Source organism: Pseudopodoces humilis, chromosome 5, assembly GCF_049639895.1.
Source record: "Pseudopodoces humilis isolate 2021_Gansu_Grassland_sample_001 chromosome 5, ASM4963989v1, whole genome shotgun sequence".
Taxonomy (NCBI): Eukaryota; Metazoa; Chordata; class Aves; order Passeriformes; family Paridae; genus Pseudopodoces; species Pseudopodoces humilis.
Window position 1 is genome coordinate 66,051,877 of NC_142204.1, and position 27,750 is coordinate 66,079,626.

A 27,750-nucleotide genomic window follows, 5' to 3' on the forward strand; every position below is an offset into this window, starting at 1 on the left:
ATTCCCAAGTTTGTGCACGCTATACCGTGTCCCAGATTCTTTCTCATGTCCCGATCCCGTACTGCTCACTCGGAGACAGATTTTGGGTACACTGAACACGTGTTGGCTGGCTGGCCGTGACCTCTTGGCCTCTAACTTGGATGGGGACCTTAATTCCTACAGAATGAGCGGTGAGAACATCCACAGGGTAAGGGCTCCGGGAAGGAACCCCTTGGGAAAGTTACAGGCAGGCACAGCGGGGAAATTCTTTTCCATGGAGGGAGAGGCGGCTCCCGCAGGTGAGCGTGGCCGCTCAGCGCACCCATGGCCCCGGCAGGACTTTGAGAACCACGGCTGCCCCACGCACGTTGTCCCTGCCGGGGCGAGGCGGCGCTGAGCCCGTCGAGCCCGGCCCAAGCTGCCACACAGGCCCAGTTTTTTCCTCCGTTTCCCTCGGGATTTCCCCCCAAGCAGTCCCCGCCACCCCGGATTTTTCCACGCCTGACAACAAAGGAGGCGGCGGGGCGGCCGCGGCGGTGACCCAGCGCCGGGCCCGCCCCCGGCCCGCCCCGCCGCTCCCCTCAGGCGCGGCCGGGCCGGCTCCCCGCGTGTGGCGGGGCCGGGCGGACACTCCGGCGGCACCGGGCGGGCTGCGGCCGCTCCTCTCCGTTCCCTCCTCGGCTCCCTCTGCCCTCGTCCCCCTCGCTGCCGGACAGGCAGGGACGCCTCACCGAGGTAGGTTCTGTATCTGCTCCGCACACAAAGGCGCTGGCGCGGAGGGACGGGATATCCCAGCCCGGGGGGGCTGAGGGACGGCGGGTCCCGGGGAGGAGAGGCGGGAGCGGCGGGTCCCGGCCTGGGGGGGCACCCGCGCCTTCCTTCGTGAAGGAAACACGGGGAGTTCGTCGTGGCTCTGCATAAATTAAAGGGGAAGCAAGCAGGAGGGTGCCCGGGGGTGTGCGGGGCTCCGGCGGTGCTGCCGGTCCCGCCGCCCCCGTGGGTGTCCCTGGCTCGCCGGGGCCGTGGAGCCGGTGGGTGCTCGGTGTGTCCGTGGGGTGTTTGGCGTGTTCTTGTGGGCAGCTTTGATCCTAGGGTGACTCTTCAAGCCGTGGGAGCACCCCCATAGTACGGCGGGGTCCGTGGGTGCAGGCTGGCAGGACTGGGGGAATGGGGGGTGGTAGACGGGAAGAGGAGTTGGAAAAGCAAATAAAAATGATAAATATTTTGTTTCCTATGCGTGATGCTCTGTAAAATGAGCATTCAGAGCAGCTGAACTTCTGGCGTGGGCAGTGGATGTTTTCTTACAGATCTTTAAAACAAGTAGAAGCTGGGAGTGGGACAAGCCCCGAGGAGCTGCTTCTCCTGTGCTCCCAGCGCTCCTACCTGGGTCTATCAAACTTTCCCTCGAGGACCCCGGAAATCCAAATGCCCAGGTTTTTTCCTGTGCATTGGGTTGAAAGGCTGCGAGGCTGGCCAGGGAAACTGCACGGAGGAACGCGTTGTGGGGCTGCATAAGGGGCAGCGATGCAGTACGGGAGCTCGGTGTGCTTGAACTACTTGTTTGCCTCAGCTATTGAGTTTTTTCGTAGCTTAATGAGTTCTGGCATAAATCGATACTGTGCAAATGTGGTGTATGGCCGTGGCTGGCATTGGAGCCCTGTAAGCCCAGGGCATACTTGTGGCGAACTCTAGAGAACGGCAGAAACGTGAACTTTTGGGATTTCGTTGAGAATTCACATGGTCAAACAAAAAAGTAACAAAAGGAGGAGATGATTCTGTGTGAGCATAGTATGGTCACAACATATAGTTTGTGGTGGGAGTATTGTTGAATAACTCTGGCAGTGGAGCTGCTCGGTGTTGTACGTCTGTGTGTCCGCTGAGCCCTGTAGTACCACTCAGGACATTCAATTTTCGTTGACTTGGCAGAGGAGTCTGGAAAGATGTTCCTGAAAATGAGAATGATTGCTTGTGGATCTGGTAGGCAATTGGGGAGGCATTTAAACTGTCTCTAATTTCCTTGTGATGTGAACAGGACACTAGGAATCTGTTGCTTTATTGATGGATGTTTTCCTATGAACAGACAGTGTGTGCTGTGAATGTGATGGCTGCTTGTTTGGTGTCAGCAATATTTGCTTAGGGACAATAAACAGTTGTTTGCTGAGCTTTATTATAAAGAACCAGAAATGCCCCATATCTCCTGAAACAAAGCCTTTTTTGTCTTAATGCAACTGTGGACCAATTTCATGCTTTATGTAGTTCCACTGATGGTGGAGTTTTGCCAGGGATGATTTTGGCAGGTGAAATGTCACTTCTGTGTCCATCATGCTCAAGAGTAGTGTCAATATATTGTCTTCAGCACTTGAGTATTGTTAACTAAAATGGTATTCTGATGGTTCCCAAAAGTTAGAAGTGGGAGAATCATTTCATCAAGTCCTCATGATATATTCCCATTTGCTTTCTCTCTCCTTTCTGCCTCAGATCTCACATCCCTTAATTTATTCTCTTCCTTCTTTTTCAGTCTTAGCATCTTTTTTCTCTCTTCAAAATTAGGAAGTTTCTCTGAAGTCCAGCTCACCTCCCAAGCATTTAAAGGTTTTGAGACTGTGTTGAGCCCTGCACCACCCCTGCACGACTGGGTAAGTGGGGAGCTGTGTGGCAGCTGCAGTTGGAAGATCTTGCTCGTGCACGCTGTCCTTCACAATCTCATTTGTGTGGTGGTCAGTGCGTTTGCTGAAGTGGCAGATTGTTTGTCAGTCACGCAGTGGAACAGCCTGGCTTGAGACAGAGTGATAGACTGGGCTGGGGGTGGGGGAATTTCTCAGTTTTTTACACACTGCCCATACTCAGGACATTGAGAAACTGGTTTTGAGAACACTCTATGACTTCAGTAACGACAGGGAAATAACCTGAAAATTGGGGTAGGAGGAAAAATGGGGAAAGAGTGAAGGAAATGATCATATTTGCTAGCTGTGGGAAGAAGAGTGGAACTGTTTAACCAGTAATTGGCTCTAACAGAACTTTGGCTGAATCAAAGTTTCAAAGAAAATATTTTATTGAATAAAGCTATGTTATCTTTGTACGTGGTTAACAGTATTAAATACATGTGGCCAACTCTTAATCTGTTTTGGGACTGTGGTAGTTGTAAACAGAGCCAGTTTCAATGCTCAGCTTCTGCTGAGCTGTTTTGTATATGACATCTCTGTGCTGTACAACTTTGGATCTATTTGCATCTCCTAAGAACACAAAGAGGAAGAGAGCATGTTTGACATAGCTTACAGCTGATAACGTTCTGACACAGTGTCAAAGAGCAGGATACATGCATGGTCTCACTGTGAAGAGGAAGAAAGTCGGTTATTAGTCTAAAGTTTGTTCTGGTTTGGCCAGACCTGGCCACAGTGTTTTTGACTGTCAGTGAAGTATGGGTTGTAGCACAGTATAATGTTGCAAGGAGCCTGAAACTCTTCTGTGTTTACTTAAAAGGCTTGTAAGTTGGGGTTTTGATGTTTCATTTTGACACAAGACAGTGGAAGGATTCAGATCTGGGAAGAGAATTGTTCTCAGTCTAAGCTGAATGTAAAGCTGCAAATTTGATAGGAAAAACATATTTTTAGGTGAAAAATAAATTATCTGTTTAGAACTACATTTATCAGTGATACTTCTACTTCCCATGTCCTGCATGCTCTTGCCAGGCTTATCTCTTCAAATGCGTAATTTATATTAATCCTTCTAAAACCATGCTGAAGTGGATAGCATGTATTCCCATTGTGAGGAAGATACCTTCCCTTTGCAGATGGGGAATAAAAGCACAAGCAAGAAAATGAGTTGTCTGTAACCACACAGGAGTTGTGTAGTGGTGGAAGAACTTGGTGTCATATGTCCTGAGCTGTTGGCTAGTGTTGAAATGAAAGTACTGCCCCTGCCAGAGGGAGTTGGAGAAGAGGCACAGCCCAAAAGGCACAGTGTGAAAATTGGTTGGGTTACCTGGCTGTGATGTACTCAGTAGTTGACTGCTCTTCCTTCACAACCATGCTGGTCTTTGTTAGACTGTGGAAAACAGAGTGGTCTAGTGGTGATAAGTACTTAAACAAAGAGACTTAGCATACACAGGAGAGAAGAGCAAAAAGAAAGGATCATTTTTCTTCTCCTTTCTATACCCGCCTTCAGATGGGTCTCTGGCTGGGTCTTTGGGAAGGTCCTTTATCTGTCCCTCTGTACAGTTGTGTGTGAGCAGGTGCCAGCAGAAGGGCAGAGGAGACTTTGTGGAGTCAGGTAGGTCATGGCAAGATGAGGACTGTCTTTCTTTGACCCCAGCAGATGGGTGAAGTGATTTGAGCGTAGATCCCCACCCTGAGAGACCAGGCTTGTGCTTTTTTTTTTTTAAAGCGTTTTCTAAAGAGGTGGCTGCTTTTCATTGTGATATGCACAGACACTCACATAGCTGCTTTTCTCCTCTGTCCTTCTCACCTGGCTGCTTTTCTGCTTTGGGTTGTTGGTTTGAAGGGCTGTGGGTGTTGCATGACAGCAGGGAGTGGCCTGTGGCAGATATCTTATGGGGCTATATGAGCAGGGAGCACTGGTGTCAGCAAAAAAAGGAAGGATGTGGTCTTTTCTTCCTTTTTCTCTGTAACTCAAAGCACTTGAGCTTACCTGCTACCTCTGTGCTCCTTAACTTTGGGAAAACTGAAGTAATGCTTTTCCTTACAGTGCTGTGTTTGGTGCTTGATGGTTAAAATTTTGAAGTCAGTCCTGTTTGTAACTTAGGTTTCAAAACAACTTTTGTTCTTGTGCTTAGGCCAATGCTTTAAGTTTTGTGCAGTGAAGGATGGGACTCTCACAGGTGGGAGAACAGTGTTTCCAAGCTGTGTCTATAAAAGAAGTAGTTGCAAAGATTTTGGAGCATTTGTGGGCAGTGCTATCTGCTGGTCTGTGTTGCATTTTAAACTAACTTTTGAAATCAGTATTTCCGCCACTGGTTTACCCTGGGTGTGTAGCTGAAAAGGCAGGTTTTGTGGTGACTTGGTGTAGTTTGCTTGTAGCATAGATCTAGTCTGCAACGGAGTTTCCTGAGTCTTTAGCAGGTCTTCAGCTTGCTTAGCTGGGACAAGGATCCTAGTTTTATGATGTTAGCAGGGAGCACAAATGCAATAACCTTTCCCTTGTTTAGCTTTATTTATCCTAGAAGCAAAACTCCTGGATTTGCTTGCATTTATAAAATGTCTTTGACAACATGAAGGCAGAAGGTTGCCTTTTGTGCACATACATGCTCCTCATCAAGGAAGAAATAGTGCAGTCATTTAGGAACAGTGGACAAATCTCTTTCATTTAGATTAGCTCAATTTCTTTATTTTTACATTTATACTGCAGTTTTTGGCAGCATATGTGCTTTCAGGATGAACTGTAAAACCTCTGTGCTGTCCTTTAGCAAACCTCAGCCATTTACATTTACAGCCTCTCTGTGTGAGCTGCATTAGAGTCCTGTAGAGAGCTTGTAGTCATGAGCTGCTGCTATGAGGGGTATTTTAATATCCTGGAGAACAACTTTAATTGCTTGTTGTGGTGGGATGGATGTTTGACCTTGTACTGGGGAATTACTTACCTTTTTTGTAAACTATAGAGCTGAAACCCAGGAATGCTTCTGAAGGAGAAACTGCCCTCATGTTTGGCTTTATTTGAAGTAGTCCCTCTTATTTGTATTATAATACATTTTGGGCAGGAAAAACTCAGTCTTGGAAGTGTTATGATGTAGAGGGGAACTTACTTTAAGCTTCTTTTCCTTACTTGATTATTTAGAGTTCTCCTGTGCCCCTTGAAGGATGTCCAGTTCACCATGCTTATGCCCACTGGTGCTGACTACCTCACCAGGTCAGCAGTGTCTGCCCTGAAGGAGAGGCAAACATGGCCCATCAAAGGTATTTCAATAGTCATGGCATTCAGTGGGTTGGCAAGAGGAGGATGATGATGGCAAATAATAGAACAATTCCTTTCATTCCTTGCCTGTGCAGTGAGTGGGCATTTGTCAGACCTCATGTACATACACAGACTTTTTTTTGTTCTGGTGCTAATAATAAATAGAGTTCACAGCTCTGAGTAGCCAGGACGATGTGGCGAGAAGTGGGTCAAGACCGTTCGTGTGTGCATAACTGCATTCCTAATCTAGGCCAGTGCCTGTGCTGGATGCTTCTAAACAAGCTGAAAAGATTTCAGGGAAGCTGGAGTTTATGCTGTCAGCTGGGTGAAGTGCACCTCTAGCTGACTGGAGCACTTAAGGACAGGGCTCAGAGTGAATGGTCTCGAGTAGCCTTGCATGTTAGAAGGACCACAGAGGTACAGCTTTGCTGTTTAGTACCTCTGAAGAGTGAGGAGTTTAAGTCAAAGTAAACTTTCTTCTTCCTGGCTGGATGACTTGCTGAGCAGCCCTTTGAACATGTGCACTGCTCTGCTATTTCACTGAAATATGCCTCTGCTACCTCAGTTTCCTCTGAAGTGTCACTAGGAGCAAAGATGACTTGCTTAATGACACATTGCATTGCTGCCATGCAAGTTCTTCAGAGAGTGGTTGAGCTCCTTGGTGCCATTCAAGGAAGAGTGAGTGCCTGGCCTCATCCTGAGATGCAGTTTGGGGCTTGGCTGCTGGTAGAAAAAGAAAGCCAGTCTGAAGCCTCTGAGATTTGGTGAGTTTATTTTCAGAGAGAATAGGGAGGAGGAGTTGATTGGGTTATGATTTCTTTTATGGTTCTATGCTTAGGGTTTTTTTTTTCATCCTAGAGCTTTTCGAGGTTACTTGTCCTTGAAGAAGATCTATGACATGTAAGGCAAGCTGTAATACACTTGCTTAACTCTCATAATACCTGGCACATCACTGCTGCTCCCTGAAAACAGAAATTTATACACGAGCTTGGATGGGAATGGAGAGAAGGATAGGGAAAGAGTCATGGTAGTTTTGCTATTTTCATTGTCTGGGAGGTGGTGTTTTGGTATCTAAAAGTAAACCAATCTTTTCTTCCCAGCCTCAAGTACATTTGAGGCCATCCCTGTCTAACATGCAGAAGCAAACAAATGCTGGGGGTTGTACCCCGTGTTGAGGGTGTGGGCAGTGGGCTTTGCCACATGAAGAGGTGACCTTTGGAAGGTGAGCGTGGCTTGCCTTGGCACTGTCCCACCACTCTCCTGTGTCCTTTGTCATAGTGAGCAGTGCAGTGACACAGTACCTGATCAGAAGTGCTCAGGCCCAGGGAGTCTGGTGTGTTCTGGAAGGGAGCCCTGCCTGTGCAAGGATTGTCCTGTGATTTTTACCACATATGGCAACTGTGGGAGCCGGTGACTCTGCAAAGGCAGTGTTAACCTTCCCATTACTCTCTGTTTATCTCTTTGTTCTTTCAAGTACAAGAAGGCTGAGCAAGTCATAAACTTCTTACACAAAATATGAGCAAACATATTCTTCCTTTTTCAGAAAATATATTGAAATCAAACTTTGGAATTCAAGAAGATTAATGTCTCTGAAGAGCGGAAAGCATTTATCTCTTGGTGTGAAACTAAATCCTACTGAAAAGATTTTAAAAATATTTTCTGAAGTATAGCAACTAGAAAGGCAACCTTGAAGCTTGTCATGAAGACTAGAGTTGGTGAATGTCTGTGCCTGTCAGTCTTAGGTGGAGGATTTAGTATAAAAGGTCAAAGCAGCATTACAGATGCCATTGTATCAAAACTATTTCAGGGAAGCTCCAGTCTGAGTTCTTGGGCCTTTCTTGCTTTGTTTGCAGCTAATGACTGATGCATCTGGGCGTGAAGAGGGAGAGGTTAGAGGCATCACCTGGCCGTGTTATATGCTACATCCTTTTCCTAATGGAGCAGAAGTTCTGTACCTTCAAAATTTCCTCTATAAATCCAACTTACTGAGTGTACAATGACTGGTTTGGTTTTGGTTTGTTGGTTGGGATTTTTTTCGTTGTATTATGTAAACAAAATAAAATAAATTTCTCTGCTCGAGGATTTGAGGACAAGTTAGCACGTGAAGTTAGAAAATAAGTGTGCCAACTATAGTTTTGTTTTCCAATGGCCTGAGGGTCCTTCCCACTTTATCACTTTTATAAAGAGACGGTCTCTGCCCTGAACAACCTACATTTTAAGTAAGGAAGCGTGTGTGAGTGGATATTAGAGACAGAAAAAGGTGAAACATGTTGATGTAAGAGTTGAAGAGGAAAAGATTTTCTTTCAATCAATACAGCTGCTTTGATGGTGAGACAGATTTTTACTTAAACTTCCAGTGTAGCATTACATATCTGGATAAAGCTGCTTCACTGCTCATGTTTATTGCACTATAGGAAAAAAAATTATCCCTGTAAGCTGCCCCAGATTGTTCTATATAATTTCCAGCTAGTTAGGGCCTACTTTTTCTCTATAGAAGCACTAAAAAAGCATCTCCTCAACCTTGGTACCTATTTCCAGGTAACTAATACGATTAACAGATCCAAGACAACATGTTCCTTTAGCTAAATGTAATCCATTTGCCAGCTTCAGCCAAAAATATTGCAGGAAGGAGAAACACTGGTCTGTATAGTAAACCTAATTTCCAAAAAAAGTAGGACATAATGCAAGTTACACCAGTGCTTTTTTCCTAGAAAATTTCCAAAACTGTGTCACTTTAATTGTGTAATTTTAGAGCCAATGACTCTCAAAGTGGGAGACAGCTCAAAATGCAGTCAGGGGTCAGTCAGGTCAGTGATACTGGGATACCTTTTTAAAGGAAGTGGGAGAAGAACTTCAGGATGGGGAAGTATTTAAGTCCTGGGGACTTGTGTACTGTGGCAGTGGGCCATATGGATACCTAAGTAGCTAAATTTTTTGCTCAGAATTTAATTCCTGTGTCTGTCTAGTCTCTTCCTAATCCACTGCCATGATTTCCTGTGGCTAAGTAGTTCTTCCTTCTCCCAAAGCCATCCCAGTGTTGGTAGCACGAAATGACTGCAGGCAGCAGCTGCCAGGGAGAAGCTCTTATTTTTGTGCTGCTGAGGGTGAGGTGGGTTCAGTGTGTGATGTACAACAGCTTTGCCCCAGAAGGATGCCCAGGTTTATATTGCTGTACCGATTAAGATCTCAGTGTCTGGTGTACAAAATCCTTAATTGCTAAAGCATCCTCATATCAGCTTTCAGTAAAGTTGTTTTCCAAAACATTTTAGTTTTCATTCCCCACCACAGAATTATGAAAGAAAAAGGTGACTGGTTGCTGAAGAACAGGTGATGTCACCTGTTCTACTTTCCTGTGGATTTTTTTTTTTTGTATTGGTAGAAGGCTTTGTTTTGATGCTTAATTCTTTTGACTGACAGCATCTGGTGGCATACAGGGGAGTGCTGCATGTGTAATGCCTGTTCTGTGCACTGAAAGGCAAGAATTTAGAATTAGCTTTAAAATAGAGGAATGTGTGCTTTCAAAGACTTTATTCTTTCCAACACTGAAATAGAAGTAATGAATTAAGTTGGGCATGGCATGCATTGATAAAGTGGTGCTTTGTTAAATGACTGCTCTAAGGGGTTGTTTCAACCCCTTCCTCCCATTTTAGTATTGGATCTTAATCTCTTTATTGCAAGTAACATCAGCACTAGTAGAATTAAGAATTAAAGTTTGAGCCAGTGGTATTCATTCCTGTTTTATCTCTAGTGATGAAGAAGCCTCAGTTGATTTCCTGCTCAGGTTTGATGATTCACAAGGGTTGAGGTTCATCTTTATTTTATCTCCAGAATCTCATTTTGGTTTAGGGTATCTTTCTTCCTAATAGGAAGCCGATTAATTGACTGGTAAAACAGGCACAGATGTACTTAATTTATTTTGTAAGTGCAGATGTTTTGCGTGCGAGGAAGTCAGGCAAAGATTGGATTTAGAAAGGCCCAGATTACAGACACCTGTCAACAAAACACTGAATATCACAAAAAACTTCTTGCTGTAAAGGCAGTGGGATAAAGGGCAATGGCATAAAGATACTCCTCTGTATATTCCCCCAGGAAGAGGAATTGAAAAAAATTCTGTACTATAATATACATTCAGATCCTAAGATTAAATCTCTCTCCAATGCACTCCTTATTTTATTTTTTTTAAGTTTTTTTTTAGACTGTCATAGTTAGGATGCCATGAACTCAGCTCAGGATAGCATGGTTTGCTACATGGGAGGCTTTTGAAACGTACTGTAGGAAATAGTCTCCTTGAGGAAAGAAATGATAGAGAGTTCCACAAGCCATTTACAAAAATTACAACCATTCCAGTTAATGTGGGTAAACTGGGTAATTTTTGCATATAATTTTATAAAATAATGTATTTGAAAAACTAACTGTGTCAGGGTAAACACAGCTTTCCAATATCTATTTAAAGTACGTAAATATTTATTATTGTCCTTCTTTTACAGATTAAGAAACAAAGGCTGAATTAACTTGCCTAAAGCTGTAACTAATTAATGCAAGGATAGAATGTGAACTTGGGACTTTGAACCAAGAGAACAACAAACAAGATGAAATACTGCAAATGGAAACATAATGAAAAGATAATATAAATTTTATATTTCAAGCATAAACTCACTCCCCCGATACAGAAGTCATCTTCCCGTAAATGCCTTTAGGCAAGTAAGCAGCCTAAAAAGCTGCTTCTTACTGAAAACAGAATCTGTTTAGACCAGATCATTTTTTTAGTTGCCAATTTTCTGCATACAGCATTATTCCCATAAAGCTTGTTGCTTCGGAGAAAATTCCTAAAGACAAGCTAGAATTTAAATTAAAGTTTCAAATAATTTGAGTTTAAATGAAGAGAACCAGGCAAATTTACACTTCATCATGAAAAGCTGCAGCAAAATCATGCTCGAAATTTACTTTACTTATCTCCCAGGTAGATGGTTGCTGTGAGTCAGCCAGAGCACTTGTACTAAATGTGAGAATGGAGCTGACTCAGACAAGTGATTGGCATCATTTTATGGGATGTCACCAACTGCAGCTTCTATAAATGTCAGTTTTTCCTCTATCTTGGTCAAATGTTAATTTTCATTGCAATTTTGACTGAACATAGAAGAATTCTTTTTTTTTTTTCTTTTTTTGGCTTTTGGTAAGTTCCCTGGATCACTTATGATTGTTATTTTTTTAATGGAAAGGATGGTGGATCCCCAGGCAGAATCTAATTTCTCTGAATTGCATGCCCTTGAGGTGGTAGCATAGACATAGTACTATTCACTGTACCACTCCAGTGTTTGTGCATTTTGGAAGAACAGTGTAGTCCTGTAACAGGGTTTGGGATTTCTCTCCTCCTTCTCTGGACATTAATTTGGAAGGAATTTTGGAAAGAATTCACTGCAGTAGTTTTGGTCAATTCCTTTGTTTCACTGGTAGTAATTGAGAGATGGGGAGTTTCTAGTGGCATTTCTGTAAAACTTTAAGAAATTTCGGACTTTTGTAATAATATTTTTTTCTGTTTTTCTAAACATGCTAAGTTAAAAGCAGACCAAACATTTCCTAGTTTTCTGGGCTTCTAAATGTCTTCTGTACTGGATGTTGTTTGAATTGTGTTGCTTTGTCTGAGCTGCCTTGTTTGTTCTGGTGTTTGTGATTCATTTGAATATGCACCAGCCAGCACTTGAGTAATGGAAAACCTAAAGTAAATAAGTGATAGTGCCTGCTAGAGAATCAAAAGGTTCTACAGTGAGCTGTGGTGCTCTTTAGAACAATGTAAATATCTTTCTGTAAACAAACTATTGAATGAAGACTGGTTGAATGGAAGCTGAAAAGCTTGAATCATTCAAGTTTGGGACATTGAAAGTCTAGACTAAATTTAAGTGTTATTAATTTGAAGTTCTTAAGTGGGATTGTAGGGCATTCTGAGGAGGGCTTTCTTTACCTTTGACTAGGGTTTATAATTTAATCTAGGGTTTGTAGGATTAAACTGGGTTTATTCTCATTGCACCAGAGTTAGAGTTTCCTCTCATATATGGCAATTTTTTAAAGGTTACTAAGTTGGATTTTTTTTCCTTCAAGTGAAAAATGCATTAGATTTTAGATGCCAATTCTGTAATTAACAACAGGAAGTTTGTAAAATGACTGGATGTGGTTCTTGAAAGATTCTAAAATACTAATCGTGTTCATCATATTGATGGTATGAAGTATTTTTATTTTAAACTGGAATAATTTTGGCTTCTGGGGCTTTTTTTTGTTTGTGGTGGGGGCTTCTGGTGTGTTTAGGGTTGGAATTTTTTGTTTGGTTGGGTTTTTTTTTTCCTTAAGTGGTGTTTGTTTTTGGTTTTGGTTTTTTTTTCCTTAAGTGTGCCCCAGAAGCTGGAACTGTCTTACAGGACTGTAAGAATGAGGCAGGTAGGTACATTAGAATTGATCCTTTCATAGTGTTTGATAAATTTTGAAAGAAAATGGGTCAGACTGTAATATTATACTGTAAAGAAAGTGAAATATGAGATAACTAAAAAAAAAAGTGTATCTGTTTGTAGCATATGTATTTCTGCTACATCCTGAAGCTGTGCACTTTCTTTCTGAGCTGCATGAGATAAGTTTGTGTGAATCTTACACTCCATCATCACAAACTTGACCTCTTCTGTGTTGCGTAACTGTTGTAATACAGTTCACATGTGGTCAGTGTGGGGATCCTCGAGTTTTGCCTGCCATAAACCTTGGTTTTGTTTTTTTTTTGACAATTAATTTCCTGTTGATTCAAATTCTTTGTTTGTTTGTTGTTTTTAACGTTCTGCCAAAGGCTGTTACTTGAAATTGTTGTCTGGCAGCGCAGGACTGGAGCCTGTCAGAGCCTGGATTCCTGGCCCCTTTCATTGCTCAGCCACCAGTTTACATGAAGTTTAGGGGAATTTAATGAAGGCTTCAAACCGCTTAAAAATTTGGCTGATACTGGTCAAAAGTTTTGGGGCAGGTTGCATGTTCACACTTAAGTTACCATACAAGAAATCTAAGAAGGTTGTTTAACAGATTCCTGACCTTGCCCTGTATTTACTTCTTGGTTATGGACGCATCTCCCTGAATGTGTTTTTTGTAGCTTTGCTTTGTACCCAGGGAACTCCCTGTGGTGGCTCTGGTTTTGCTAGAGCCATACTGATTTCATTAAAATGTGGGCGTCAGAATGGCATCCTAGAGTTGTCCTGCCTTGTGTGCAAATGCTTTGCTACATGGTTGCTACCCCTTCAGAAAGGCTGTTGTGCAAGCAAACCATGCTGATTTCCTTCAGCATTATTTAATTGGCAGTTTGTGGGTAGCAAGTGGGAAACAGTAGATAAAGATTTTGTTCTTGCTGACTTTCTGACCAGTGAACCACATGAAATTTTGTAAAGCTGGAGGTGGGGAAAAAACCCAGTGCATTTCAGTCTCGTTATTTGGTTACAGCTGAAAAGGGTAATGTTAATTTATCACTTCCTTCTAGAAGCTTTCTGTAACTGCAGGAGCTATTCCTGCAATTCAGTGACATGTGCATCACAAAGGCTTGAAAATTGGAACGGATCGGAAACTCCTGTTATTTCAAATTATGTAGTTGTAAACTGGCTGCAGGCCTTTGAGGTTGAAAGACTAAGCATTGATTTCAACATACTGCTGGGTTATATCACAGAGAGATAAAAGTTGATTTTACATGAAGTGGAAACTTAGATACGCTAGTATGGAACTCAGTAAGCCCACGGTGAATATCCGTTGTCTGTTCACAGATCATATCATAAAGCAATTTATTTGTATCCGGGACCTGTCACATCACGTAGGATCAATCTTTGCTTAAATAGAGAATACTTATTAAGGAAAGCTGCTGCAGACCTGAGCTTGCATTCTAGCTGTGATATCTCTGTGTGCCAATAACCACATGTTTTATCTGGTTTTCTTCCCAGTACATGAACATGCCTTGTGAGTAACACATGAAAACCAAATATAACAAGGGTTGATACATTTGGCCAATTTACAGATTATAAGGATCTCATTATTTTTTCCTACTTCCTGCCTTTGTTTTTTTATTTGAAATGTATCTATCTATTTTTTCTTTAGCAGCCTAGGCAAGGTTCTTTCCCATTTCATCTGCAAATTAGCCTTTCTATGGGTATGGCTATGGCTTTGTCGAATGATGAACTTGGTTGTTATTTATTTTTGTGGTACCTTTTTTACTTGGCTCTCGAAGGAAGTGACGTAGTTATTTTTTTTTATTTTCTTTGTAGATCGAGGAAGGTGAGGGTTACATTCTATAGGGGCGGTAAAAAGAAGGATGTCAGAAATGCATCACTTACCACTATCAATAAAACTTTTTTTAACTAAATGTTCTGTATGGCTTCTTGCCCATGTAATATATAAAAATCAGAGAGATTCTCCTAAGTCATTATTACTGGTTATCAAAAATACTTATGTTTCCATTTACAGTGAAGCCTGAAGAAGAATTGGCTGACAAGTCTCAATATGCAAAGAAAACTTGGTCGTTCAGGTTATGCATTCCCCTACATTTGCATGTTTGCACTAGTGTGCTGAAGAGTTGCTTTTATCAATCCAATCCATATTTAAAATTGCCTTCATATATGCAAAGTATGAGTCCCATAGCAGCATTCCTGTTGACATTTTTGGAAGGTCTGCCCAGGGTTTGTAGCATCACAGAGCAGTTTGGATTAAAAGGGACTTTAAAGATGATTTAATTGCACCCCTCTGCCATGGGGGTGCACCTCCCACTAGAACAGGTTTGGTCAGTGCCCCCCTGTCTGGCCTCGAACACTTCCAGCATCGTCTGGATTTGCTGCAGTATGAAAGATGCCATCTGCAGAACTCCTGGGAGAGGCTGAGCAAAACCTGTGCCTTGCCTCCTCCTGTACCATTAACCTGGTTTCTCTTGATGTGATGTCTTGCTGCAAGTGCTGTTCACCACTCAGTCAGGATTTAAACTGTCTGAGCAGGAATTGAGCAGCTGGGCTGCCACTGCAGATGGTGACTCATCTGGCCTCCCTTAGGAGGAATGAACCTCCCTGCTCCAAACTTCTTGTGTGTGTTTTTAATAATTCACAACTTTTTCTGCTGGAGACCAGTAATAGCCTGCTCACCTGTCTAGAAGGGTTTGAACCAGTCTCAGTTTTGCCTGCAAGTGGATGTCCTTTGGCTGCATTTACAATCATGTGTAATGAGTAGGAAAATTACTCTGACTGCCTTGCTTTACTTTATATTCCTGAATCTTCTGGTTTTTGTCTCTAATCTTCAGGCTCAGACAATAAATGAGGTTTAACTGTGGATCCTAGCACTGAGCTGATTAGGTACAGACCTGTGGATCAAACATTGAGCTGTCAGAAGGGAGACTTGCCATGCTGCCCAAGATGAAGGGGTGTCTTGCTAGATCTTCATCAGACGAACCAGGTCATCTTGTTTTTCCAGATCCCAGCGGTCCCTGGGTGCCATCCTGTGTGTACCACAGGAGGGGAGAATGCAGGGGCAGCATCCACACCATTGTAAGTGCAGCCCTGGCACCAGGCAGGAGTTGGGACTCCAGTCAGCTGCAGATCTGGTGTGACTCTCCCCCAGTCACCCTCTTGTGGGTTGGTGCTGTGGGATTGTGGGCCCCTCTTTTCAAAGGGTCACCTGCATCACCTGCTGCAGGAACTGGTGGGACTGTGCCCAGGTAGCCCTTGTGCAGTGTAGGTACTGGCAGAGGGGAATGAACTCGGGGCAGCATTACCCATCACTGAGCCTCCCCACAACGACTCCTTGATTGCCCATTTCCCATAAATTGCAGATGCTGTCAGAGAATCTCCTGGCTCTTTTCTTGGCAGTGTTGTTGCAAGAAAGCATTTTTAGTAGCTGCTCTTCACCATCAAAATGATTATTCTGCCATGAATCAGAACTGACTTAAGTGCAGGTGAAGGATGACTCCCTGAGCCGAGGTGTCTCTGCCAGACCCCAAAAGCACAAAAAGTTAATATTTCTGCCCGTGAGCTGCCTTGTACCATCTCCATGTCCCAGAGCAGGGTTTGCCACAGCTGAAAGCAGCTTGTCCTGACAGCCCGCAAAAGGTGGAGGGAAGGAAACACCATTTTGAAATCCCACTCCCTACAAACAGAGTGCACTGGTAACTTATTATCTCTTGGGAGCCAGGACTTTCCAGGGCTGCTCTTTGGGGTACAGGAAAACTCATCATTTTTTTTTGAGCCTATTTTTTTTCATTCCCTGGTTCACCATTCATGTAAATTACCTTTTAAGTGGTGTTTACATTTACAGCTTTAAAAATGTGGGAAAGGCTTTGTCGTGGCAGGCTGTAATACAGTGCAAGTAACTATTTCAGAGCTGGCCTTGCATTGCCTCTTGCCCTCTCATCTGTCATCAGCTCCCTCCTGTGTTTTGTGAAGTTTTTCTTCACTGCTGAGAATGTCACAGCAAAAAGTGAGCTCATATAGAGCTCAAATTACTGTTGAACCAGTTCAGGTCTGTTTAATGGAAACCTTCCTTCTCCAAACCCTTTTGCACTCCTTTTACTTGAGTCATAAAACTTCTTCTGTTTGAACTTAGTGAAAACAAACTCCAAACCCTTTCTGTTCTAGTTACAAAACCCTTTGGTTCCTCTCCCTGGTTTTGTTTCTCATTATCTACTGAACCCCTGCTGGAGTAATGTCTTGGGGTAAAAAGACACTGCTTCTTAGTTGAACAATTTAAATTTTTCATCAAGGGAGATGTATAACCAAACTCTTTGTGAAATGAGTTAGCCATCCATTCTACTCCAGCTCCAAGTAGGAAGCGTGGATCATTTCAAAATCCAGGAGAATTCAGACATGATAGGGTAGGTATGTATGTGATAGTACTTCATCAGTTGTGGACATAAAGAAAAGCTTCCGGCTGGTTCTGGCAAAAGCTGCCATAAATGTATGAGTTTGGAGGGGGGGTGTGTGTGCATCTGAGCTCATGAGACAAGGGTGAATTTTTGCGTGTTATGCTGAGTGGTGGTGTGTGAGCATCAGCCCATATTTACAAAACTGTGGTACGTGTCTTTTCCATTTGTAAAATTCTTTTCCTGAGGCAGAGTTGTGCCATGTTCTATTGCTGACCTTGTTAAGTAAATTTCCTCTCTCCTTCTGTGTTCTAGTTCTGCTTTTTAGGTTTCTGTGCTGTTGGCTAATCTGTTTGTGATGCTTAAGTTTAAGGGGATCTGTGTTGCACAGTCAATCATGTGAAGAAAAAAATAAATTGTATTTACTTCTGAGGTTTTTTCTCTGAACTCCTTATGTTGCTTTTGTTTTTTTTGAGATGGGTGATACTAAGTTATTATGGTAGGGTGTGGACAGCTTTTTCAAGTTATCAGTCTTGCATTTATTCAGGAAAACCTTTGCTATCTTCTGCTGTCAGAATTTCAAAAAACCCACTATCACTGCAAAATCATTTGGGTGTGGATTCTCTCCACTTGCTTTGTTTGACTTTCACAAGGATCTGTACACATCTAAAAACATTGAATGAGAACTAGTAAGATATTTCAGCCCTGCAGACTTGTTTCTCTGTAAGCATTCAGCCAACGTCATTGAGATCAATGGTTTCCTGTGTTTTATTTGCACAGCAGTTTCAGCTGATCCTGTAATCTCACATTTCTTTTTATAACTATTTTATAAGGAGAAGGACCCAGTTAAATTAGTTCAGGTTTCTCTGTTGCAGTGCTCTAATGCTTGCTCTCATTGTAACAAGTCTGTCCTGGCTGTCCATCTGCTGTTCTTCCCAAACCTCTGCCGTGTCTCCGTGGCACACCTGCAGTTGTGCCAAAAGCTCTGCAGTCACTTAGGCAGCTGTATCTTTTTGACCATCTTTGCCTCCTGTATCCAGATGTGTACACAAAAGTGCACAATCCAATGTTTGCTTGGTATTTTTGAGCCAACACAGGCTGAGATTACAAGGTGGTTCCACCTCTTTGTGCAGGACTGCTCTAGGCACTGAAACCTCCCAAGCCGGAGCTGTGTGTCCCTCACGTCCTGGGGACACAGCAGGACTGGTGCAGGGACACGGAAGAGAGAGTGCAGTGGGAGAGTGGGTGGCAGCTGCTGTGGGGTGATTAGGACAGCTTGTGCTATCTGATATAGGGAGCCAGGTGGTTTCTGTTGTTGCCGGTAAGGGTGGGGATAAAAGGTGGGCAGGAAAGAGGGGCCATCCTATGCTTGCATCCATTGCCACAGTGCAGGTAGCTCAGCTGTAGCAAGAAGACCTTAGCTCGTGGGGCCTTGTGCCTCGAATATTTGCTGTCCGCTTCTCCAGACCAGAAAAATACAGGTGAGCAGAGCCTGAAGGCTTTCTTCAAGACCTAAGGCTGAGGTGACTGTGATCCTGCTCTGGGTACCTGGTGAGTGCTAAAGCTGTACCACTCGGGTCTTCTCTGCTCTGCTGCTGAGCTGGTGGTGCCAGGAGGTATCTGGGAGCTTCCACTACGTTTGTGCCTTTGTCTTCATGCAGGAATCCTGCCATTATTGTGGTACTGAAGTGAGATCAGGGGAGGGTTCCTGAGCATCTCAGTTGGGGTGATAAGACTTAGGTGCTCACTGTGAATTCAGGATTGGCAAAAACATGTTGTACAGCAGAATGGCTTGCTTCGTCCATGTTACGATAACTTCTAAGTATTTTGTTGAATGTATAAATGGGGATAGGTCTTTAGGATTCTGCAGTTCAAAACATTAATTTTAACTGGACTAGAAATACATAAAAGTAATGGTGAAAAATATTATTTGTAAATTAATTCTAAATAAATGTGTAGTTTAGCCATAGAGAAATAATTCAGTCTAGCAGCCTTCCTTACCTGCCCCATTCTAAGCAGCTTCAGGCTTCCTCCTTTATTTCCTTATCACCTCTTGAAATTGACTGGTTTTTTTTTTATTTTTTATTTTTTTTTATTTTCCTGATTTTTATTACATTCAATGAATTCTGCAACTAGCTATTTTAATTCAATAAAGTTATTCCAAAGCTGAGAAAGTGATGAAAAGTCATGAGTGTGATTAAGATAAAAAAAAAAGACAGCTCTAGTAGTTCTAAAATCTGGAATCAGGACCAAAAATAATCAATTTGTGAACTTGAGATAATAATTACTTTCATAAATTTTATCTTTATAAACAAGATGTCTGTTCCACTTTGTGCCCAGCCTGCTTCAGGGGGTTTTATCTAAGTAAATAAAATCAGTTTTGCTTTGATGCTTTTGTGAACTTATTCTGCCTTAACTTACCTCTCTTAATGCATATCATAAAGGAATATCAGCTGAAAGTGTGTTCATTTGGAATATCAGAACTGAGTAATTTTCCATGTGTAATGAAGAATTTGGGTGTGTGTTGTATGTGACTAATTAGTGGTGCAGTTAATCTGCCTCTTCAGCAAACAAAAGGCTCATGTTACAGCAACCCTTCAACAGAGAATAGCAATCAAGATTTCTGCTTAAATGATTTTCATTTTTTAGCATCTGTTCACTTCTAGAATACAAATCAACACCAGTGCCTTATTTTCTGTTATGTCTTGTTTGAATCCTTTTTCGCTGAAGAGAAAAAATGGAGGCATGGCATTATTTTGAGCCTGCTTGTGTTTGGCTCTTGATGTGAAACAGTGAAACTCGCAGACTGCAAGCTTTCGATATGCAGATGTTGCCCCTGGCTGTACAAGAAGGTATTTAGATGTGCAGATGAAGAAAATTTGTGGTCTTTTAAGGAAAGATTACACTGGGTAAAAATGAGTTTGAAAATTGAACCTAGCTATGACTTCTTAAATCTAATAGATGCCTGTATAAAGGGAATTACTCATAAGAGGGAAGTCATAAAACTGGTTCGAATGAGATTTCAAAGTCAAGGGTTATGCTGGTCATTTAAAGCCTTGGATTTCTCACCACTACCAACCAAAGTCAATAAATAGCAGTCTAACACAGGGTTCTGGCCAAGTACTGTCTGCTGTGTAAAGGACCTTTTGCAAGTTAAAACTGAGTGATTTCAGATCCTATTTAGCATCTGTGGCTCGTGCTGGAGTAGTGCATGGGAGGAGATGGCTTGTTCTCACCAGCATGGGATGCTTGGAGAGCCCGCTGAAACAGAGCCATTATTTTATTTATGCATGTTTTGACTTGGCTTTCAGCTCCAAGTTGGAGAATGTAGGTCAGCTGCACCAGTGAGACTCTGGGTTCTGAAAGAAGATTGTCACTCCTGTCCCAGTGCCTCTTTCCTGTACCTTTTGGGCTTCATTAACAGTCTGCTTGCTGGCTCCCTTTGGCACAGAGACTATTAGCCATCTGACACTGGTTTGCCATGGGGCAGCATGTTTGCTCAGTAATGAAGGAAATGGGTCCCAAGTACGTTAGATCTTTCCAAGGCTGTTACAATTTCCCTATGACCACCATCCTTCCTGTTAATGTGAATATTTGATATCAACAAAAACACAGTAGACTAAATAACATTTTCAATTCCAGCTGGATGTGATTGTTTCCAGGATGCTGCCAGGCAGTATCATAAGACATTTCTATCTGAGTACAAAACCTAACCGATGGGAGAGGGAAAAAGAGGTTGCTAATGAAATTATGAAGTAAAATATTGGCAAACAACATTCTCTGTCATGGAGACTGGGGAAAGAGAAGAACAATTTATGCAGAATAAATAGAGACTTTTTTTTTTTACATATTAATTATGGATTAAAATTTGTAGTTTAAGCAGCAGGATTTAATTTCTTAGCTGAATCAGATTTTATAGTTGAAGTCTGGAATAGACTGCATTTGGGGTAAATAATCAAAACATTATTATTGCAAGAATTTAAACCAGAAATGGAAAGGGGAAAAGGAACAGGGAGACGTAAGAAGCAATGCTCTCTAAGGCTCTGAGACTAGGATTTGTGTATTCAGTGGAGGGTTTTGTTTTGGTTTTGTTGGTTTTTTTCAGTCAGTAATACACACCTTCTCTTCTGAGAAGTCAAGGATCTCTGACAGACAACTAGGGTTACCAAATGAAAACATACCAGCTGTAGCACCCATCTTCTATTAAATTGTTTCAACATCAAAGGGCTTTCACTGAGGATAAGTTCTCTTATGTTTTGGATGGTCCAAAGTCCATTTTGGTTCTTGAATTCTTCATAGGGCTGTCAGCTATGAAGCCATTTATTGCCTTGGTGCAGAGTGGGGACTTTTTACTTAGAAAACATTTGCACAATAGTGGTGCCTATCAAACATAAAATACTTCCGAGATATCCACTGGAAAGAATATCCATGAATAAAAAATGAACCACTTAAATCAATACTATTACTTTTCATTCTCTGCTTTCTTAATCTTGCCTGTTGCTTTTATTCTCTGTATTAGGTTTCCATGATGGTGAAGTTTTCTTCTCAAAAGAGGCAATGTGGCCCTGTTATTCTCCATTGCTTTGTGCCATTTGCAGCTCACACAGCAATGTGTAGGGATGTTTGAAGTTAAAATTTCAGAATTGTTCATGCAGGTAGTTTGTCTTTAAAACATAATTATTTTTCTCCCACTTGCTACTACTTGGGGTTTTTTGCCATATCATCTCTTCAATTTTACTTTTTATTATTTCCTTTTATGGTCTCTTACATAGTCTGTGAATACAAAGTGAACTGATGGCTTCTAAATCAGGGGCTATTACAGCATTTTCCTGATTAGATGAGGTCTCTTTGCTTTAACTCAGATAAATCTTAAATAATCCAAAGCACTTTAAGTGGAAGTATAATTTTAATAAAACTTATGCTGTGTTAAATTCCTGGAGATTTTTGTCTAACAGCAGTCCTCATCAGTGTTATTAATGTGGAGTTATTAAGTTTCAGATATTCACTAAAGCCAAGTTTCATTCACTTCTCTTCAGTTTTCTTGTAGTGTTTTAAAAAATAGCATTATTAGATCTTTGTCACATCTGGACTTGTCTCTTATGTGTGGAGGATAGAGGTGATTTACTGTCTTAATTTCAAAGTCCCAAATTTTATACGAAGTACAGTGGCCAGTGTTCACTGCAGCTGACAGACCTTCCCCAGGGGACGGCTGGTTCAGTAATAACAGAGGAATGAAGATGATAACGAGAGTCACTGGGCTGGAGGAATGGGCAGGTGTTAATGCTGGGCAAAGAATAGCAAAGCGAATAATGGCCAGGTAGCGAGAGCAACCCTCCGGCACTGACTTCTATTCAGCCTAATTTTGTTCCCCTATTCTTTTTGTGGTCACAGAACTTCATTCTAATTTAGTGTATTGTCTTCCCCTTAGTTATTAGCTTGGAGATGGTCACTGCTGCTGGTGTCAATGAGCCCATGCCCTGTATGAAGTCAGGGGAGGCTGCACTTCGTTGCTGTTGTGCCCAGGCCCATTTAATAAAGTTTGAGAGCATGCAGCAGCAGTGTGTGCATTTTATGGTGATGACAGAGCATCTTAGGCTTTAAATACACTTTATTTCTAGTACCCTGACAGTGTTTTCATGCAGCTTGATGCTGTCTCTAAGGTTTACCTCAGCATTTTCATTATAAGCCCCTGATTTCCAGGTATGGTGCTCTGCTGCAGCCTGGTTAGAGAGGACTTAGTAGGAAAGGATTTTGTCAAGATTGAGAAAGGGAAGATTTTCAACCACTTCTAAAGTTATGTAGAATAAAAATATTGAAATGGAAGAAAGCCTCCGTGTTTGTGATTAAAATGGTCTTGGATGGAGTTTGAGGTGTTTGGAGTAAGAGGGAAGTCTGTAGTAGAGTGAAAACATGGAGGGGGTTAAAGGTAGAGAGGGACAGTATTTTTCATTAGGTGAGGAATGAAGTTGTTGGCACTGGGCTGGAGTAGTAAACACAAGTGTTAGCAAGGCTCCTGCAGTGAGCAGGGCCTGGAGTGACTATAATGCTATTCTGCTGGAGTTCACCACCCCTGTGTGTGGGGAGCTGTTCCAGCCACAGGATCTGCCTGCAGAGCTGTTTCTTTGCATTGCATGAAAATCTGTCTGCATTAGATGGGATTGCTGATGACCTGCTGATCAGCTCACTTTATTTGGCTTGATGCTGGAATGGTGTCTTCTGTTTGTTGGGAATTGTCTCTAGTTTGGAAGGGAAGCTCTTGGATCTCTACTGGTGGCATATTTGTGATTTGTAATAAACTTTTCTGTGACTGAACTGTGTGCTTGACTAAAATATAAGAGGAAGTTAGTGGGACATCTGGCCTTTGTAAGGGTCAGACTTTCATTTTTACTTTCTTGACTACAGTTTCATGAATTCTAAGTTAAACTGAGTCGAGTGACCTTTTGACTAGGCCTATCCTGCCTTTCATTTTCTTTTCCAGATTTAAAAAGGTTTCATGTCATGGATCTGTGAAATTGTAATTCTATGTGGTATGTACGATGGTCGTGCCTTGCTCATACACTCAGATCTAAACACATAATAATTGGAGGCAGTTTGTGATATTAATTAGTGGAAAAGGAAGACTTGAGTTACTCAGCTCTTAGTGAATGAAATCCTAGTGGTTGTGTCGACAGACTTCCAGTGCTGGCCTCGTGGACTGTTGTAAGAATTCAGCAGCGTGCAGTAATATTCACTTCCAAAATAAAAGTCAATTAAAAAAAAAGTACTGTCTTTGCATGACTTCAATTCTAAATCATCTGTATTAAATTTTAATTTCATATTTTAATGTAAATTAAATGAACAGTTGATTTAGAACTAATAAAGCAAATGATATGTCAGATTTTTAGAGTGAGAAGGGATTCCTGGCACTAATGCCAAACAGGCTTACATGTTATTCAGCCTCCAACTTTAGTCTGCCTATCAGACTTTGTTTTTCACATATTTTCTTAATCGTTTGCACATTTGGGGAATGTTTTTTACAAGAAACACTGTAAAAATATCAAATAGAGGTGATTCATCAAGATCTGTTCTGATTATTTACAAAAGCAGTATGTGTGACTATGTATGCGCATATGTATCTGTGTGTTTATGTATATGTTTTAAACCAGCAGGCCTTACCCACACACAGAATGTAATCACATTGTGTTTTCTTGGCCACATTTGTGGCCAAGAAATGGACTATTTATTCCCCTTTTAAGTCCATTTTTGGACCTGAAAGGAAAACAAATAGATGTAAGCAAGATTGACACGTGGGATCATAAGGAATTCTAATACTCTCTGCCAGAGTTAGGGTCCTCTTTTTCCAATGATGTAAAATTCATGAGTCTTCTGTTAAAGTAGGCAGGATTTGAAATTACTGCTCATCTAGATGTGTAAGAATTGGTTAAATGCAGAAGAAGGGCTTATTTTACAGGGCTCACATGGGACTTTTGTGGTCTACCTTGAGTTTCCTGTTCTACCTAAATCCTCAAGTAAGTGGATTTCTGATTTGGATTTTTTAATTTTTATTTTTTTTTTAATGTTCACCTTCATGAAAAATAAGAAGGCTTCATCTCAGCTCTCCAGCGTGCCATCCATGAAGGTAAATTGGAATGTGTTAGTGGATGAACACCATGCTTCTGCTCCTGACTTTAGCCCTGGGCTGCCGTGATTACCAGTCGGACTATAACTGTAAAAACCAGTCAGATGGGGAGGAACACTTTCAGAAACTGACACCTTCTGTGTATATATATTTCCATATTGCTACCAGCTATAACAAGAAAGTGTTATAAATTCAGTTTATGAACCCCTGTTGTGTGTGTGTGTAGGCTTGCAAGGGGAGCTCTCCTGCAAGCTGACTACCAGCACAGGTGCACGCTCCTACATACACAGTGCAAAGCACTGCAGAAAAGCTCTGGAAACTTGAAAAAAACTCTGGTGTCCAATGAGAAGTCTTGTGCTGATTTAAACCTATATTTGATTTGAATTTATTTAAATAACTGTGAGAACATGTGCTACCAAAGCCACTTTTCTCAAGACCTAATTGCTTTTAAGTCTTGAAGAAATCATCTTGTGTATGCACGTCTGCAATTCTAAATAGCTTTAAGATAAATGTAGATTAATGAAATGTCTTGAGAGTACTTGCCTATACATGCACTTAACCTAAATGGATGAATAACTGATTATATGAGTGTTTCATTACAGAGAGAGAAGAGAGTGTAAAGTTTTTAATTTAAATGAAGAAGGCTGGGGCTGACTTTCATACGTGTCCAAATTGTATTCACATGTCTACTTGCTAGGAGTCTGCCACTCATTTACAGTCTGATCTCATCCCTCTCCAACAGCAGCAGATGGGGATTCTTGAACTTGGCCCAAATTCCTAGAAAGTCTCTGCACTGACATTTTGTAAAGGTGTGAGAGGAACTGGAATTTGGATAGCAGAGGGTGCAGTAACAGAGAATGGTACAAGGATGAAGCAGCAACACTTCCCTGCACGTCATTCAACACTGCAGCAATGACTGTGAATATCGAATATCTCAGTGTGGCAGAATAAATGTTTCTCTCTTGCTGTCTAGGTGACATCTGACATGGATATTCTTTGCTCGATTGGTATGCTCCCCATCATCCCTCCTCTCTCCCCACCCCCCACCCCCCCCCTCCAATTTAATTAGATCCAAATTGTCATTCTTAATGACATTTCCAAATTGGAACACTTGAGTCTTTCCCTCCCTCCTCTCTCATTCATATTTGTATGGGAATTTTGGCTGTTCTGTGGATATTGTGAGGCTTGTGCTGAAGACGGGTCTGAAAGCCACATGCAGGTATTTTCTACTCCTCTTTCTCTGGCACATGCCTGCCTGTTTCCTTGTGGTCCTGGAATTGCTGCTCCCCTCTGGGGGAACTGGTGAAGGAGGGCTCAAATCCTAGGGGATTTTGAACATGACTGAACAAGAACATTTTGCTACCCATTTTTGTCTAATGGAACAAACAGAGATGAGTGTGTGCATTATTGGAAATAAAATAGAGGGGGAAAATTTGGGTTGTTATATTTAGTTACAATAACTTTAACATTTTCCACATGGAAACATGATTCTGCCTTTTTTAACAGGCAATTCTCCCTTGCAAGTCAGACTGGTAATCCCGTTTGCCCACAGTTTTTCTGATTGAGTTCTTGTTTGCTTCTTCAAGGGGTGGAGATTTTGTGAGCAGTTTTACAAGTTGATTTTTCATAATTTAAGGCAAAACATTAATGATAACAGCGAATGCTTGTGGTCGAATAGCTTCTAAATACAAAATCCTATTGCTTTTCTCAAAACATTAAATATTCACACCAGGAAAAGTCTGGAAGCTCTTCTTGAAAATGTGTGACTTCAGCCTCCGTGCCAGCAGGATTTGTGTTAGAATGAAATTGCCATATTGTGTCTGACTACAGTTGTCTCTGTATTTATTAGGTGTCTACTTGCATAGTAGGCTTTTCAAAGGAGAGCTGAGCACATCTTTTGTTCATTAGTAACATTATTTTAATGTGGAAAACCCATGTCTCTGCATGTGTGTAAAATTGCACACTAAGCTGAATTACTGCTTTGCAAGTTGTTTTCAGTTCTTGAACTCAAATGAGTTGCCCTTTTCCTTAAAGTTTCAGTTTATCAGTTATTTGTTCCACTGTTCCAACACAAAAGTCAGATACTGTTAATTCATGTATTTTAAGTCTCTGGGACTAGGTGACAGTATGTAACAGGAGATTGAAGCAGGAAAGGGAGTTACTGCTGGTGAGTGATTAGATGGATGCTGCTTTTCAGTACCTAGCAAGAAAACTGGCAGATGTATAGGCTTCAAACCTGGTATCTGTTTAATTCAGGCTGTTGGAGTTACTATCTGTCATACCCAGCTCTGACAAGCATGGACCAATCTTGTGTGCATCTCTCAGTGTAGGAGCCCTTTGCTGTCTCTCACTGCTTCCTTCCTTCTTTGTTTTTCTCTGTGACGAAGTAGCCAGCACTGAGAATGGATCATATCAACCACCCTGCTGATATGAACATTCTGAGCCATCATCCTCAGAAATTCCACAACAGCTTCCAGGCCCCTCTGGCATCAGTGCAGTGCTGTGGTCTCCCCTTCAGGGTGCCCTATAAACCATGTGCAGTTTGTACCCAGCCCAAAGGCGCTCTGGTCCCGCAGGAAGCACGATGCTATTTGGTGCTGATGTGCAGCTGAAAGCTACACCAGAGAAAATGCAAGGAATAGTCTGCCTTTCAAGCTAAATATTCAAGCAGCTGCTTTTTAGCAGCAAGCCTTGCCAGCTCACTGGATGCAATGCATAATAGTATCCCTTGCTGTTCAGTCTCTTTCTGTGCAAGGAACAGACCTCAGCTGACATTGCTGGTCAAGCTTTTTACCCCCATTTTCAGGCCTGCACATGTGTTTGTGGTTTTCTTCTAAACTGTATGATACAGTTCCTATAGTGAATCTTAACTTACTTCTTGTCTGACAAAGATCCTCTTGTCTGACAAAGATCCTCTTGTCTGTTTTACAATAAGCATATGCTGACATCCACTCAATTCATCAAGTATTTGGCAGCGTAATTATATATGAAGATTTGTTCAGACCATACACCTGCTGAAAGATCTGACCTACAGTATGTATGTGTCCCTTGGTTTTGATCTACTCAGCACTTGGAAGATAATACAAATACGGCTGAGGCGTAACTATCAGTATTCAAAATATGCAGTTTTTAATTTCATTATTAACTGTTTCATATTTTTCATATTTAGTTTACTTTATGAAAGCAAAAACCTATAACCTACGCTTGCTAGTGCACAGATTTTATAAAGAATTTAGAAAGGCATCAAAAATCTCAAGTGCTAAATTAAACTCCATGTTTTGGTGACTGTGAGATTAATCACTCACTACTGAAAGCTTTCTGTCCTTCTTGGAAAGACTGGGTCTTAAGGGAGATCTGGGATAAAGGAGATTCCTTGGATCCTAGTCTCGTTGCTTTCTTCAAT

At 41.7% G+C, this 27,750-nt stretch overlaps 1 protein-coding gene across 5 annotated transcripts in view; it reads left to right on the forward strand.

The window, feature by feature from the left end:
- Positions 1 to 577: 577 nt before the first annotated feature.
- The window catches only part of FAM107B (family with sequence similarity 107 member B), a 59,125-nt gene continuing 31,952 nt past the window's right edge, over positions 578 to 27,750 (forward strand). The window contains exons 1-2 of one of the 5 annotated variants that reach the window (XM_014255229.2): positions 592 to 714; positions 2,530 to 2,615. The gene's annotated coding sequence lies outside the window, so the exon portion shown is untranslated. Of the gene's footprint in view, positions 715 to 991; positions 1,011 to 2,529; positions 2,616 to 18,120; positions 18,211 to 18,261; positions 18,281 to 27,750 lie in introns of those variants that run through there. The other 4 variants (XM_014255231.2, XM_014255230.2, XM_088055817.1 and 1 more) reach the window with 4 other exon arrangements.